General features: G+C 40.5%; 1 long non-coding RNA gene across 1 annotated transcript in view; it reads left to right on the forward strand.

The window, feature by feature from the left end:
- Positions 1-15,352: 15,352 nt before the first annotated feature.
- Positions 15,353-17,869, forward strand: part of LOC125483012 — a 59,207-nt gene continuing 56,690 nt past the window's right edge. The window contains exon 1 of the long non-coding RNA XR_007262006.1: positions 15,353-15,544. This is a non-coding gene — a long non-coding RNA (uncharacterized LOC125483012). The remainder of the gene's footprint in view (positions 15,545-17,869) is intronic.

The following is a 17,869-nucleotide window of genomic DNA, read 5'->3' on the forward strand; positions in this document are numbered from 1 at the left end:
CCCCTTCCCCTCCCCCATTTCTGAAGAAGGGTCTAGGCCCGAAACATCAGCCTTCCTGCTCCTCTGATGCTGCTTGGCCTGCTGTGTTCATGCAGCTCTACACCTTGTTATCTCAGATTCTCCAGCATCGGCAGTTCCTACTATCTCTGAACACAGTATGGAGCTGGGGAAGATTTTCTGAAGAAGGGTCCCAACCCAAAACATCAACTTTCCTGCTCCTCTGATGCTGCCTGGCCTGCTGTGTTCCTCCAGCTCCACACTGCGTTGTCTTCAACATTTCTGATCATGAATAGTTTATGGATGACTTAAAACAATGTGGGGGCCAGCCAGGTTCCTTAAATGATTCATGCAAGGTTTAGCGGATATGATGAGTAAAAGGCATTGAATTGTTCAAGCAGTCAATGCTGAGACAGACTTCGCAGGCTGAATGGCCTATTCTTATTCCTTTGTTCCTTTGTTCATGTCTTCAGCAGCCATTCAGATCTTAAGGCATACAGTGTGCCTCAGGCATTCAGTCACCTCAGTAATAAATGCAAGGGCTGGGAGCTCCCATGGAAGTTGTACACTATGCCACTTAGGACCCTGAGTTGCAGTTAAATAGAGTGGCTGCCTGCATTGTGAATGATTGGAATAGACATTGAATTAGAAGTTGCAATAAAAGATGTAAAAAAATCTCAAGCACATTGCCTCCAGATCTCCACGCCTGCTTTACCCTTGCCCTCCTGACCTGGTTCCCATGATATTACCTAGTACATAACATACATTAAACGACTCCTTGCTGCCTGCTGATACCTAGCATGCAGCTTTACTGCTTTTGAGAATAGAATGTGTAGAATGGAATCACTAAGAAGAAGGCCATTTCAAAGTGTGAGATGCTTCTGGAATGCCAGTAAATGATGCAAATGAACTAACCAGAATTTATCTTAAGAGATATATTCATTTGAATGGAGGTAAATGTAGTGCCCCAGCAGTGCACACTCAAGCCAGTATTATCAGCTGTTTATTTTTACTCCAGCAATTCAATTCTGTCCATTCTACAATGTTGTGCTGCACAATATATTGTAACTATTTTTTGATATTGCCTTCAGCTGATTTTCAAAATCACTCTCAGCAGAGTCCTTCTAACTCTTTTTTACGTAAATTGGGTTTTCACACACGTTACATTGCAAAATAAAATAGCTAAAGAGCAACCAGTCATTTTGACCTATAATTTAAATACAGATTTACAATTGCAAGAGAACATTTTTTTCTCCTTTTTCATTTTCTGTGCAACTATGAATTTGCTTTTCTTTTAATTTCAGGTTTCATTGAGTGTTCATTGCTATATCCTAGGACTCTACTAGACTGATGTACCTCTGTGGCTAACTAACAATGTTAAGGATGGTGTCAAGTAGAAAGGAAATTTATACAGTGCTGCAAATATTAGAAGCAATCCAGAAGATTGGGAATATTTTAGAAACCAACAGAGCATGACTAAAAAGAATTAAATGGGAAAAAAATAGTAATCTAAGGTAAGCTTAGAGAAATACAACAATAGAAAGGAAGAGCTTCTATAAATAAATAAAAAAGAGAATAACTAAAGTAAATGTTGGTCCCTTGGAGGATGAAGCTGGGAAGTTAATAAACAAGGAAGTGGCTTAGGTTTTGAGCACATATTTAGTGTCTGTCTTTTATCATAAAGACACTAAAAGCATACATCAATGATGGTAGGACATCAAGAAGCAAAAGAGAGGATGAAACTTAAAACAATCACCATCACAAGATAACCAAAGTACTAGGAAAACTAATGGGACTAAAGACTGATATTCCCTCTGGACCTGATGGTCTGCATCCTAGGATCAGCAGAGGTACTGTCGATTGGATGGTAATGTTCCAAAATTCCTTAGATTCTACGAAGGTCTCAGCTGATTGGAAAACCCCAAATGTAATAAAATAAAGAAAGAACAGCAACTGCTGAAGGTCTGAAACAAACAAAAACAGAAATTGCTGGAGAAACTCAGGAGGTCTGGCAGCATATGTGAAGAGAGAGAAACATAGTTAATGTTTCAAGTCTAGTGACTCTCCTTCAGTACTCCCAAAAGTAATGACCCAGATCAAGTAGGTAGGTAGGCAGTAAAAACACAACTTATATTTATATGGCAAACCTGACATAATGAAAACTTACCAAGACACTGAAAGGAGCATTATAAAACACCAAGCCACATGAGGAGATATTAGGTTATACGACCAAAAGCTTGTTCAAACAAGTAGGCTTTAAGATGCATTTTAAAAGTGTGAGTGAGGTACAGAGACAGAGCAGGAAGGAATTCTAGGGTTTGAGATCTATAGATACATGAAGGCATGTATCTGCCAATTTTGCAAATGCAAAAGAGGTCAGAATTAGAAAAATGCCGACATCTCAGAGGGCAATGGGGTTAGAAGCGATTATAAACAAAATAAAGGGCAAGGCATTAAGGAGTTTGGATATTAGAATGGGAATTTTAAAATCAAAACATTGTATGATCAGGAACCAATACAGATCAGTGAGCACATGGGCGGTAGGGAATGGGTTTTACTCTGAGTTAAGACATGGAATGACCATGATAAATTTGCACTCAGCATTTCAGGGATGTTTTTACTGAAGATCTGAAATTCTGTTAATCCATTCTACCAAAAACACTGTCATTTCACTTTACCTGCCAACAATTCAAAGGTTAAATAAAAACAGACCTGTAAGATGCCAGCAATAAAATGTGATTTACGTACATCAGAGAATATAAATCAGGTTTCCCAGACATCAATGGCTTTAGTGTCAAACAATGTGGTTACTGTTCTCAAAACCAATATGCACTAATGAATGAATGGCACTGATTTAGGTCACACATATGAACAATAATATTCTTCTAGATGGTACAAAATCATTGCCTGGATAGCACTACTCTGTAATTTGGAATTGGTTCAAACCAAGCAAAGCATACAGTCAGAGTAGAATCTTTGTTAGCAAATATCTATTAGCATATTTTCATTTGATCTCGAGTTGAGGTTCAGACCACACATCTTATTGATCACCAAGGTTGTTTAGTTTTGTTCACTTCTCTCATCTCAGTCCCATTATTAATGATACCCTCATTCATGACTTTATCACTTTCAGACTCAACTCCATCAACAGTATCCTCAATTATCCTTTGATCTCTGCCTTAATTCAATGACAAATCATCCAAAACTCCACTGCCTTGAGATAGTTCATGTTATGTCTTGCTATCCCCTTGCTTATTTTTTCATGGGATGTGAGCATCATTGGCTGGGCCAACATTTATTGCCAACCTCTAGGTGCTTTTAAGAAAGACATGGTGAGTTGGCTCATTTAACCATGCCAATCCATTTGCTGTAATAGACCTACAATATCTTTAGGGACAGAGTTCCAGGATTTTGACCCAGCAAAATTAAAGAAGGGCAATTACTCTTGCCTTTCCAAGTCTGTTGTGGCTCCATCTTCACACTACATTGCATTAAAATCCTTTGTTCTAATTGCTCGTGATTTTACCATTGTGCTCCTTGCTATTTGTGCTATCTTGTCCAATGCCTCCACTCTTCTAACTCTGGCATCCTTTTACATTTCTCACATTCTCTACTCCACCTTCAGTGACAGAGACTTCAACCATCTTGTTCTTAAATATCTCCTAAAATTCAGCAGATTCGTTACTTATCTCCCTGCTGTCAAACATTTCCTCAATTTTCATGACCAGCATTTGGTCTCTTCCCCAAACAACTGCCCTGTCACTGTATTTTCTGAAGGAAATACCTTAGGTTATTTTCTACATTAAAGGTATCATATGAATAGAAATTGCTGCTGTCATTTAGAGACAATATAAGCCAACAAGTACTCAATCTGCCTTACCTTTTTCAAATAGATTTCTAAAATTTAAGAAACCAGAAATTAAATGACCCAACTCATTTACCTGGTCCATTCCATGATCTCACAATTGTCTGTGCAAAATGTCCCTCAGCCATATTGACAAAACACAAATAAAAGATCCAGACCCAAACAGGTATTAGGCATTTTGCACTTAGGAATGGAGGATTAAATTATAGTATCCCTACAGTATGGACGCAGGCCATTCAGCCCGTGAACTCCACACTGATGCTTTAAAGAGCATCCCAACAAGACCTAACACCTTCACCTTGTCCCTGTAACCCTGCTTTAACCATGGCTAATCCACCCAGCCTGCACATCCCTGGACACCATGGGCAATTTAACATCGCCAATCCACCTAACCTGTACATCTTTGGACTAAGGAAGAAAACTGGAGCACCTAAAGGAAAGCCGGGTGGATACAGGGAGAATGTGCAAACTCCACATAGACAGTCGCCCAAGGGTGGAATTGAACCAGGCCCCTGGCACTATGAGGCAGCAGTGCTAACCACTGAGTCACCGTATTGAGTCACTGTGCTACCCTTAGACCTGGTTTGTAGCCCCCTTTATAAAATTTGGCAAGATAGTCAGGCTGTCATTCAAAAGGCATGAATTTTAATGTGAAGCTGATCGTTTGTGCCATTGAACTGCCTAGAAATGTCTCACAGGCATGTGCAGTTTGTTTGTCTTATGTAAGTGAGGTTTCATATTTCAATGTAGGGCTCATTTCACGTGAGCAGTCCAGGATCATGCCATACACACCAATCCTGTATTTCCTTGTTACTAATCCTTAAACCAGTGAAAGTAATGGTCTCAATTATAACCTCCTCCTGACAGGCAGAGATGTGCCTTAAAATGTCTGACTTGAGTAACTGGAACTCATTTATGGTGGCAATTCAAACCCTGAACAAAATACCTGCTAAAATTTCAAGAGAAAATACTTAGCATGCAAAAGACATGCCCAATAATAACATTGGCACCATGACATATTTTTAATCTCAGGACAAATATCATTGCCCAGTAAAGGCACAGGTATAACTTTCTCTACTATTAAGTTCTTTGTGCAACAAGAGGAATCAGAGTACTTCCTCCAGACCTCACAAGGAAGCTGAAATAACTCTACAGAGGATGGTATCCCATCACCAAGTCACCCTTTATTTACATGTGGAGAGTCCTTGACACTGATCCAGCTCCCTCAGAGGTAGATCTCAGAGCAAACATGATATCTGACACTCCTGTTTATATCTGTCAGCCAAGGTTCCCTGATTGAACCAGACTAACAGCCACAATCAGGGAAATCATATTCTATGAGATACAGCTAGCTGATCTCATTTGCAAACACTACAGGAGACTTTAAACTTGCCAGCTCCAACTTCCATGAGCAGGTATTCCTTCTCAATAGCAACTGTGAGTTTTCCTCCATTACCATTCCAATCATAACCTGTACTCCCGCCTCTCATTGCACTCCTCCCTACTCCATTCCACCAAAGCCCCGGCCCCAACCAACTGGCCTCCTGTAAAATTTTAAGCACTTGGTCCAGCCAATGCACGAATGTTCATGCAGAATTGTTTAAATGTGACTCTACCATTAAGAGTGACAGGGTATTCATGATCCCTCCACATACCCAGCTTTACTGTGTATTACCACACTTCCGGGTTCCTTCATACGCCTCTTGTCACCATATTGATACCAAGAATTTGACAATTTACCTTCTCAAAATCTGTGATGATTTTGTAAAAATTCAGCACAAATGTAATAAAAATAATTCCACTTCAGTAACTCTGATTTAAATTAATGACAACTTTTCATATTGAATACAAACAATCAGGTTACGAATAATTTAGAGTGTTGTAAAAGGCACTCCAGAAGATTCCATGACTAATCCAAACTAATTAAACGCCCTGTAATTGACAATCAGGCAGTCTCCTGAAGAATGATGTTTCATCAACCTTATTTGGCCTGCACACAATGTGGAAAGGACAGAAAATGAAACTATTCTTTCCAACTGGTACAATGATGTTTGTTTGGAGAATAAATGAGAGAGATTAAATGCCCTTGTTCATCAGCACAATTGCAAAAGCTGACATATTGTGATATCTTCTAAATAGAAATAGTTTCTAAAGATAATAAAATAAAACATTTGACAGACTCATCAATTAAAATTGTTGTGGTCAATGTGGAACAACCTTCCCAACAAATCATTTATTTTGCTACCCTGCAAAGTTAAAACAATCATCTAGAAGCATTATCATATTTGAAACAAATAAGCTTATTTTTGTATAAAGCATGGTCATCTTTCCTCATTGTGAAACATTTAACACATCAATCTTGCTCAACAAAACTACATCCTCAGAAATGACTGGCTAATCCTTCCTGTTTCATTGGATTTTCAGAAATATTAATCACTACAATATGTCTCAAGAAGTGAATCCAAATGCCTCAAGTTCAAGACCATATTAATAAATCCACAAGTGTTCTGGCTGTAGCCAATAATTTAATTTACTCGAGATACAATGAACTTGTACTAAAATTACATAACACTGACAACAGCTAGTAAAAATAACTGATGACTTACATTAATATAGTGCATTTCAAACTGCTTGACAACCAACTATATAGTTTTTTGAAGTATTGTAATGAGAGAAAAAGAAGCAGCTAATTTGAGTACAGCAAAACCAGCGATGTAATAATGACCAAAAAATCTGTTTATGTCAAGCAGATTGTGGGCTAAGAACTCGCCAGAAGAACACTGGAATAACGAATTGGTAATAGGATCTTTTAAGTCCACCTAAGAGAAAAACACAGTGTGTGGATTTAATGTAATGAAAACTGGGTTTTTGATTCATTCATTCAGAAGACATGACAGTAATTGAGAAAACCTGAATTAGTAGCCATCCCTAATGGCCCTCAGTGAACCACCTTGAACCTATGCCGTCCATTTTGATGTAGGTATACCCAGAAGCTGTGAGGGAGGGAGTTACAGGATGTTGACTCAGGGACTATGAAGGATGCTGATATAGTTCCAAGTCAGGATGGTCTTTGGTCTGGAGGAGAATATGTAGCTAGTGGTGTTCCCATGTCCTTTTTCTTCTGGGCAGTAGAGATCACAGATTAGGAAAGTGTTTTTGAACAAGTCTTGGCAAATTGCTGCAGCAAAACTTGTATGTGGTAGTGCATCAGTGGTGGAGCGATTTAATGTTTCAAGAGGTGGTTGGGCTCATGATCAAGCAGGCTGCCTTGACCAGGATGATGTTGAGCTACTTGCCTCTTGCTGGAGTTAAACTCAGCTAGGCAAGTGGAGACTTGTGACTTGTGCCTTATAAATCGGGGATAGATTTTAAAAATCAGGAGATACCTTATTTAATGCAGAATTCGAGCCTCCAACCTGTTCTTGAAGCATAGTTTGGCTGGCCCAGTTAAGATTCTGGTCAATGGTAACACTAGTACATTGGCTTTAGGAGATTCATACCTATAATGCCTTTGAACATTAAAGGATGTTGTTGGATTATCTCTAGCTGGTGATGGTCATTACCTTTGGTACCAGCACACCCGGGATAGCTTCAGAATGGTCCACAAACCGGGAATTTCAATAAACACATTAATCGCCCCCTTTTACTTTTTGAGTATCGTAATTTAAAAACAGCCAGCGCAGCTTTGAACAAAGTAAAAGGTTTGTTGATCAAACCACTATTGCTGAAAGTTATCTAATTAATACAGTTATTGGCCAAACTGATACAAGAAAGATTAGGTTGCTGCGGTCCCACTCTCTTATTAGACAGAGATGACTGGTGGCTTAACCTAAGGTCACCATGCCTCAGGCGAAGGGTGAGGTTGAGAAAGTGGGATCTTCACGGTTTCTGCAGGTGTGAGCTGTTCATATGGCCTGCATCCCAAACCAACCCTCCAGCCAAATAAGCTAACATAAAGATACCATTTACATATGAAGATGCGAATGAGATCATCCCTACTCTTGTACTGGCCTACCTTACTTGAAAATTCTCATCATACCAAAATCATGCTGTCATTGCAAAAATCAAAAGGTCTGTGAGAAAATAACTTTTCACCTTATCATTTTTACTTTTGATTCTCAGAATTCAATTTATCCTGTCTATTTTCTTTTTTCAACCATATGATGAGATAAACCACATGTACTTTGTCTGTCTTAATCATGTGTACTTAGGGGAGGTTTAACAAGGATGGGTTAAGTTGCATAGTGGTGGTTTACAAATGCCAGGGCATAGTAGGCTATGGACCAAGTGCTGGTAAATGGGATAAAGTGTAGTTTGGTGCTTGTTGGTCAGCAGAGAAATGGTGGGCCGAAGGGCCTGCTTCTATCCTGTATGACTCTATGACGATGACTCTAAACCCTTCTTTTTTTCCTGCTTAAGTTAAATATGCTACAATAAATAGAATTATTCTTCCTGTTACTGGCAAAAACTGATATAGAGTAACAGTCAGTCAGGCAGTTTATTTATTTCGGTAATTTCATTGGGACACATGAAAAAGCTGTTCCCATTATTAATGGTACATAGACTAGTCTGTTAAACTGCTGACAATCAGAAAGTAAAGTGGAAAACCTGATGGCAATCTATCACATAATGCTAAATTTATTTGCAACATTACAAATGTCTTTTGCCCCACCTCACCCAACCAAAGAATGACAGGAGAGCGCGAATTAGGTGGTACATGTACTCTAATTGGTAGGAGTAGTGCCAGGAAGAATATACCCATTGTCAGGCTTTGTAAATTTAAACCAAGCAAGATGACTCTGTCTAGTCAGGGCATTGGTCTGAGAAATGAACCAACAAATGGCTGTTAACTATTTATTGAGTTGAAAAGAACCAGGTCCTGCAAATAATATGTGTAAATTTCAGTACGTGTAAGTGCACCATACTGGGAGCCCAACTGACGATCCTACCTTGGTGTTGCACTCGGGAGTATCCAGTAAATGTTGTCCAATTGCATAGTCACATCTGATGTTCGTCACTGTGTTACGAGTTTTGCAAGCATAGGCTGGTTAGGTGTGGTTAAAGAGTTAGTTGTCAACCAATTTAGGTTTGTCAATTGGGCTTGCAGTGTTGACATGCTAAATCAATATTTTGCCGCATTATTTTTCATGGAGGACACTGAAACTATCTCAATAGTAACAGGTAATGCAAAGGAGGAACTTAAAACAATCACCATCACTAGGGAAAAGTACTGAGCAAACTATGGGAATTAAAGTCAGACAAGTCGCCAGGGCCTAATGGTCTACATCCTAGGATATTAAAGGAAGTGGCAGCAGAGATGTAAATGCATTGATTATAATATTCCAAAACTCCCTGGATTTTAGAAAGGTTCAAGTGGATTGGAAAAATGCTGATTTAACACCCATATTGAAAAAGAGAGGCAGGGAGGAGATTACAGACCAGTTAGTTTAACATCCGTCATTGGGAAATTGTTAGAATATATTATTAGGGAAGTAATAAAGGAACAAAATAATCCATCAGAGGGTAAATCATGTTTGACTAATCTGCTAGAGTTCTTTGAAGATGTAACAAGCACAATAAAAAATAAGGGTCCTGAAGATGTAGTATATCTGGACTTACAGAGGATTTTGATAAGGTGCCACACAAAGATTAATACACAAAGATTAGGGGTAAGATATCAGCTTGGATAGAGAACTGAATAGCCAATGTAAAGCAGAAAGTCAGGACAAATGGGTCTTTTTCTAGATGGCAAGCTATGACAAGTGAGGAGCCATAGGTTTCAATCCTTAGGCCCAAACTAATTACAACCAATATTAGTGAACTAGCTACAGCTTTAGAATGTACCAAATTTAGTACCAAAGCTAAATTTGCAAGCTGCAATAAAATAAAGTAAGTTGCAATGAAGAAATAGGAAATGTACAAATGAATATGGCTAGGTTAGTTGAATGGGCTAAAGCCTGGCAGTTTAATGTGAATAAGTATGAGGTTATCCACTTTGACTGGAAGAAATGAAAAAGCAACTTATTATATGAGGGGAGAGAAACTTCAAAATGCTTCGGTGCAGAGAGATCAGGGTGACCTTCTGCATGAATTGCAGAAAGTTAGTATGCAGGCACAATAGGTAATAAGGAGGGCAAATGGAATTTTGGCATTTATTGCTAAGGGAATAGCATATAAATGTAGGGGTGTGTTGTTCCAATTGTACAAGGCATGGATGAGACTGCATCTAGAGTACTACAAACTATTTTGGTCCCCTTACCTGAGGAAGGATGTATTTGAATTGGAGGCAGTTCAGAGAAGATTCATTAGATTAATTCCAGAGATGAATGGCGTATTTTATGAGGAGAAATTGAGCAGTTTAGGCCTATACTCACTTGAGTTTAGAAGAAGAAGAGGTGATCTAATTGAGGGATCTAAGATACCAAAAGGAATTGACAAAGTAAATGTAGACGTTTCCTCTTGTAGGGCAAGCTAGAACAGGCGGTTTCAGGCTAAGGTGTGACAAATTTAAAACAGCAATGAGGAGCAATTATTTCTCTCAAAGAGTTGTCAATCTGTGGAATTTACTACCCCAGAGTGCAGTGGTTGCAGAGACACTGAATATATTTATGGAGGAGACAGACAGATTTGGAATCAATAAAGGGTTCTAGAGTTAATGAGAATAGGCTGGAAAGTAGAGTTGAGGCCAAAATAAGATCAGTCACAATTGTATTCAATGGAAGAGCCGACTGGAGGGGGCTGAATTGCCTATTCTCCTCCTAGTTCTTATCCTCTTATGTTCACTCACTAAGCACACCCCTGATTTGGTATTGCTGCAAAATGTCATGATGAGTGCATGATGAACAGTTTTGACAAAACATGTCTTTTTAGACAAATACTCAAGCTCTTTACTACCCATGCAAACTTGGCTTCTGTATAGCTAGGGATTATCCATATAACTCCTTCTCAGAAGGAACAATGCTGTAAACTAAAATGCTGACACACTCAGCACTATAGTTATTGTTCATTCTTTGATTCACACTAAGAAGCTACTAGAATGAGCATATCCATGACATCAGCTTCCAGGAAATGTTCCAGAATTCTTCTTATTTGTTGAATATCACATTGCTTACCTATAATGTTTAAGAGAGAGAGAGAGATTGCTTACAATGGACCTGGGTTCAATGCCATCCTCAGGCGACTGTTTGTGTGGAGCTTGCACATTCTTCCCACATCTGCATGGGTTGCTTCCGGGTGCTCTGGTTTCCTCCCACAGTCAAAAGATGTGTTGGTTAGGTGGATTAACCATGGTAATTACCAGTAGCGTCCAGGGATGTACAGGCTAGGTGGATTAGCCATGGAATTTGCAGGGTTATAGGGTAGGGCAGGGTGGATCTTGGTGGGATGATCTTCGGTGTGGACTCGATGGACCGAATGGCCTGCTTCCACACTGTAGGGATTCTGTGATCCTGAGATTTTCCTTTAAGTGAAATTGCAGGTGGAAACAACACTGCTGCCAGAATAGATGTGGTAATGAAAGAGTTTGCAATACCAAAAATGTTTGCATAACAATTGGATTAATGTGCAAATAACAATAGTGATGAAATAAGGTACTACGGGCTGAATTGTACAATACTTTGGCACTGCCATTTTCATTGGATTTCACAGAGGACTTCTGTCCATGAGGCCTAGTGAGTTTTCTCAAGTCATCTTCCCAAGTAACTATATACCTTGCCCCTGTGGTACCCCTTTGACTGATGCTAGCATACTTCTCCATCTGTATCAACACTTGCTAGGGTATTTCAGGATTTCTGACATAATTCCCTCACACCACAAACTCCTTATGGCCTCTGCACTGCCTGTTCACTCACTTGGGACACTTCACCCACCTTCTGACCATCTGCACCAGCACAAGCAGCCTTCCCACCCATTTTCATCTCAATCACTGTTTTCTCTTTATTCTGAGAGAATACAGCTCACGATAAGACTGTGAGGTGCCCAATATTCAGCTGCTCAGCCCTTTGGAGAGAGGATCCTGGCTCTGAGCACCTGAATAATGTGTCCAAGTCTTGGTCTTTTAGAAAGCCTCCCCTTGTCATACTGTGCTGGGACTCCCTGACTAAAGGGTATCTTCCTTGACTTGACTGAGGACTATTAGCCTTCGACATTGAGACATGATCATTTGCTTAAAGCACCTGTGATGTATTAGGTGCTTATGTCGCTGGCAAGTAGTGAAGGTTTGAGATTGACATAATATGGTGCTCTAGAGCAACATATACACCCCTTTGGTGTCTGCAGATATTCAGAACAAGCTTGCTGGCTTTGTGGCTGAGCTAAAAGCCAAGTCTAGACAGAAGTACTGTGCACGTACAAGCTCTGGCTGAGCTAGCAAAGCATTAAAAGGCAAGGCAGGGATAATGCGAGCATACAGGCAGATCCTAAGTGAGTGAGCATAAAGAAAACAAGCGAGCAGCTCGGAGATCCAGCATTTTCCAACCTGCGAGCTGAGTACCAAACTGTGCATGCAAACTATTCTTGCAGCATTATTACAAAGTCAGTTGCTGGTGCACTTCAAAGTGTAGCATTAAAGTGCAGAAGCATATTTTAAGTAGATTCATGAGCCATGATGCTTTGGAGGGCCTGGCATGTGTCAGATCCCGGCATCCGTAGATATGAAGTGAATGCAGCTGCTGCACGTGGAGTGTGCTCTGACATGTTGATGGCAGGAGTCCAGGATGGTGGTTCGGACGAGCAGGTGGTGAGCTGGAAAGGCCTGGTACCTGCTCTGACTTCCGTGTCAGGAATTCTTTGTGCTTAGTTTCTATCAACCGATGGTAGAATAGAGGAGTGCATATTTACAAGATGAGATTTTAAGTAAAAGTGAGGATGATAATCTGCAATAATCTCCATTAATTGGCCTCTCTCTGATCATTAGTGAGAATCTCAAATTGACATCCAAAACGTAGTTGAAAAGTGGGATTTCTTGTTCCCAATGTCAAGAAAAGTCTCCTTCAACTTCTCCCGTGATTCTCCCGAATTTCTCACTCTTGCCCACTTTGTGCAGGACCTGGGAAGATTCCACTCTGTGTCAATAATGGATTGACCTTTATCCTATCTTTTCAAAATGGGCAGGTTGGAAGAAAAGCGTTCATGAAATTGGGTACCATGACATGGCCTGCCTACTGCCAATATCCTGCATGTTGTTTCAATTCAAATATTGGTATAATGCTGTAGTGATTGGAACCAGCTGGATCTTGTTGACTACAAGATCCTTGAATGGGGTTGTTAATCTGGGCCAATCATGGAGTCCTGGCTGACCAATATTACCAGGAGATCGCCTAATGTCTTTTGGGAGAGGTGGGCACTGTGGAATTCCCCTCCACTTCTATTTTAATTTGACACCTTCCCTCCTCGTTACCTTTTTGTTCACATTAGCATTGCCCCTGGAGGGCTGTTCTTGCTACTGGTTCTTTGGTCACATGGGTGTTTTTCCTGGTGGTGGACTGTTAATAAAGTTAACTGCACATCTGTTATTTTCACTGTATCTTGTGCCTACACAGACACACACATGGGTGCTGGGGAAAATAAAATGAAAAATTTTTTAAAAAGAAGCAAGTGAGAAGGCAAATTAAATTGATCAAATTGTGCCTTAGGCCTTCATCACTGGAATTAGCAAGAATATAATGCGGTGGAATTAATTGGATACTTACACCGAACGCTAAGAGCAGACCTTACTGATATATTCAGGAGTAAAAAATATTTAGAATCTCCTCAGTTCGGGGCTTTGACTCCAAGTTGGCTGGCCACAGCCAGTGTATTGTGCACAAGTAAATAAAGAGCGATTTGGTGACAGGAGATGGGCCTCTGTACAATTATTTCAAATACCCTCTTGCATGCTCAAGTTGAACCTACCTCCACCAAATTTCCAGGCACTGCATTCTAAACTCACTCTTTGCGTGAAAATCTTTTTTCTCACATTACATTGCCTATATTGTAACTCACTTTAAATCTGTTCACTTTTGTTCTCTATCCTTTTATGAGAGGGAACTCTATCACCTGATCTGCTCTTTCCATACCTCCATTGATTTTACGAACTTCTATCAGATCTTTTCTCGGTCTTTTTCTCTCCAGCGATAACAATCCCAGTCTCGCCAACCTATCTTCTTAACCGAAGTTTCCCATCCCTGGAACTATTCTTATACATCTATACCGCACTCTCTCCAATGCACTCACATCCTACCCATAGTGTCATGCCCAGAGCTATACACAATACTCCAGCTGAGTTTCAACAAGCGTCTTTTATTTATTTATTGAATATATATATTGCCACTTGTACCTAGCTACAGTGAAAAGTGGATAATGTCGTCACATTCTGGTGCCAGTTTGGATTTCGGACTAAATTACAGAATAAATTTTATAAATTGTAAATTACTGAATAAATTAATATTAAATTGATATTACTAAAACTGAAACAGCTTCAAAAGTTCATTATTCCCTCTCTTCAATGCTAGACTTCGCCCTCTCTGCTCTTCCGGTTGCCGCCAACCAACATTGTCCCCAGGGACTTGGCCACATGTTCCTTTTCTACTGCCACTGGCACCATTGCTTCCACGTCAATCACCTCTGAGCTAGAGATGGTCACACTGCGCAGGTCCTGCACATCTTCCAAGCCTGGGACATGGACTGACAGGTCCTGGCTCATACTCTGGTGCCACCACCCGAGATGGAGCGAGAATGAAGATACGCAGGGGCCCGGGCCTACTGCAGGAGACATCAGGAGGAGGGCCCCGCGGTAACAAAAACAAAAATTACCCAGCTGGAAAGACAACGATGAAGCCACGTGGATGTGGCAGAACCCATCACATGAGCCATGAGTGGCTGAGCCCGCACTCAGGACACAAACGCTGCTGACCCAGCCCCAGCCATCTTGGAAGGGGGAAAGTATTTATAATTGAGCATAACCTCGTTGCTTTTTTTAACTCTATGTGGCATTAGTCTATTAATAAATTAATAATTATTTGCGCTCTCTGCCTGTCCTGCCAATGATCATACATACAGATTCAATTCGCTCGACTTCTGCTCACCATGGGAAAGAGGAGCTACTTGGCTGGAGTAACTGCAGACAACATTGAACTGCCAGAAAAGCCCCCCACTACCACTGGCATCATAGAAGTACTGTTCATTACCTGAAACTCTTTAGGCCCCTTAATGCCCCCCAGCACAATGCAATCCCACAATCACAAATCACCCCATCAGAAATACGCAGCCTTCCCTGACTTCACTTGCCATTCTGATAAAGCATTTTGATCTTTGGGGACTTGAAATGCTGCAATAAGAACGTCTTTCCTCATTTACTATTTCACAAGTTAAGCAATGTTTGTTTCGTTACAAACACCCCAAGTGAATTCTCTTGTGTAACTATGAAATCTTTCCCTTCTGCTTCCCATGATTTGTACATTGTTGCACCTCTGTTATTTCAACAGAGCTAGTTGCAGGCTATTCATTCTCTTGCTTTGAAAATTACAATGTTGGTAATAAATGTCCTCCAGGTTATGGAGCTCATCGAGCCAATGGCTCCATCTGCACTTGTCTGAAACAAACACAGTCATTGGATCAGGAAGTAGCATGTAGGCTTCTTTCCGAGGGGCTGCTGGCTGAATAATTGAGAACTGGAATCATCTTGAGAAGAAGACCAACTTTCAGGTATTCTTTTCCCACCTTCTAACGTAGTCCACCTGTATCACCCTACTGGAAGAGCACTTGGCTGTATATCAGTGTAGTCCCACAAACAGTAATGTCATTTAGTAGTGCTGATCTGGAGTATTGCTGAAAGAAAGACACCTATGGTTGAACCTTGTCATCTTGCACTCATTGGGACATTTTGCAAGAATACAAATTCAATGGGAAGTCCAGATTTATATTGCATAGGAAAGCAGTGCTGAATTGGTTGGCTTGTAAAATCTGATGAGTGGATGCATTACAATAAAGATTGTACTCATTCACGCAGATTGACAGTTAACAGCCAGGCTTTGCTAAATTTAAAACAGGCTGGTAAACTCTGATTGATAGGGCACTGCCCTGAGAGTTGAAAATGGGTGCAGTGTGTGCGCATGTTCTGTCTTTCTGCAAAGAACAGCACCCCTTGTATTGACATGTGGAGCTTCCTGAACATGCAAAATACCACACAGTAAGCCTGTCTAAGAACCCTAAATTGATTGTTAGTGTAATTGCTCACACAATCAGGATTAAATAGTAAATGTTATCCAATCGCAGAATCACACCTAATGTTAGACACTTGTAATATTTGGAAGCACAGGTTGGTTAGGTATGGCTAGTATATTACTTCTTGTGAAAAAATGGAAGGGACATGCTGTTTGAAATGATCTGCCAGCTATTTCAGCATACAGCTGACATGCTTGGCATCCCACTGTAACTGAAAATTACATACCACATTACTCATTTGAATATATTTTTGGCTTGACAGAGGCATATTGATAATAGTGAACAATCACTGCATAGTAGCAGTGTGAAACAGCTAGCTTCACTTGTTGCTGAAACTTCTGAGATACCTTGCCTTTCCAGGTAGACTCAGCACTTTTAAGGACCCAAAGTAATCAACTTAGTGAGTGACTACCAGTGCTCAATCATTGTTCTCTCTTTCTGCACTCCATCTCCATCCATCATTCACTCCCTTATTTTCTCTCCCTACCCCTTCGGTCTTCAGCATAAAAACCTTTCCCTAGTTACTATCAGTTCTGAAGGATGGTCACTGGACCCAAAATGGTGATTCTGCTTTTTCTCCACAGATTCTGACAGATCTGCTGAGGTCTCCGACAAATTCTGTTCTTTTTTCAGATTTCCAGCATCTGCAGTACTTTGATTTGTTTTTTATTTTGACCAATTTTTGGGCTTTCCATGAGTTCTACACAGCAATGTCCCCACAATTGGTGACCACTTACCAACTAACCCGCACTCTGCTCTCGTGCAGTCTAAATGTTGCTTTTCCGCTTGACTTTCTATTCTTGTGAAATGACCTGATGAATGAAAGTTAAAACGTGTAGACAAAATATGCCTTTATCTTTCAGCAATAAACAGCAATGCCAGATGATTTGTTTCAGTAATGTTGGTTGAGACATAGAATTGGCCATGAAACAAGGTGGTATACCCCTGCTCCGCTTAAAGAACATTTCAGACAATTTTTCAATTTGATGATTCATTTTGGAGACTGCAAATGGAATTGTGCAAAACATCCTCAGAAATGTACAGGAAAAGTCAGCCTAGAAAATGGACACATGACTCTGGAGTGGGCTATGGAATCCATCACCTTCTGAAACATTGACAAGAGTGCCGCATTCTCCCTCTTCAATCTCAATCTTGATCTCCTTCACTGTACACTTAACTGTGCTGTGATAGGAAAATACAGTGATTGTAATGCTGTAAAATTTGCAGCTGATAGTTGTCACTTTGGTCTGAAAGAAGGTGCAGCAGGGTGGCTCAGTGGTTAGCACTGCTGCCTCACAGCACCAGGGACCCAGGTTCAATTCCACCCTTGGGCAACTATCTGCATGGAGTTTGCACATTGTCTGCATTGGTTTCCTCCCACAGTCCAAAGATGTGCAGGTTAGGTGGATTGACCATGCTAAATTGCCCGTAGTGTTCAGGGATGTGCAGTTTAGGTGGGTACTAAGGGGATGGGTCTGGGTGGGACCCTCCAAGGGTCAGTGTGGACTTGTTGGGCTAAAGGGCCTGTTTCCACAGTGTAGGAATTCTATGTAAACTTCCCAGTGCTAATCCCTTCCCCATCAATTATTCCCAAACCCCTTGAAATAGCCAGGGAATTGTATCAACTGAATCCTAGGCCAGAAAAGCACTGTTTTAAATTGACTTAGTGTGCGAATTTGAAATCCTTTGAGGCTTGGAGCCACAAAAATGCAAACCCACTGATGGTCTAAAGTGCATTTTATTGTACAAGCAGCAGATAAATATTGACATTCTGAATCCACATGGATTGCTGACCGTTTTGGCAGC

This window comes from Rhincodon typus, chromosome 4, assembly GCF_021869965.1.
Source record: "Rhincodon typus isolate 14 chromosome 4, sRhiTyp1.1, whole genome shotgun sequence".
Taxonomy (NCBI): Eukaryota; Metazoa; Chordata; class Chondrichthyes; order Orectolobiformes; family Rhincodontidae; genus Rhincodon; species Rhincodon typus.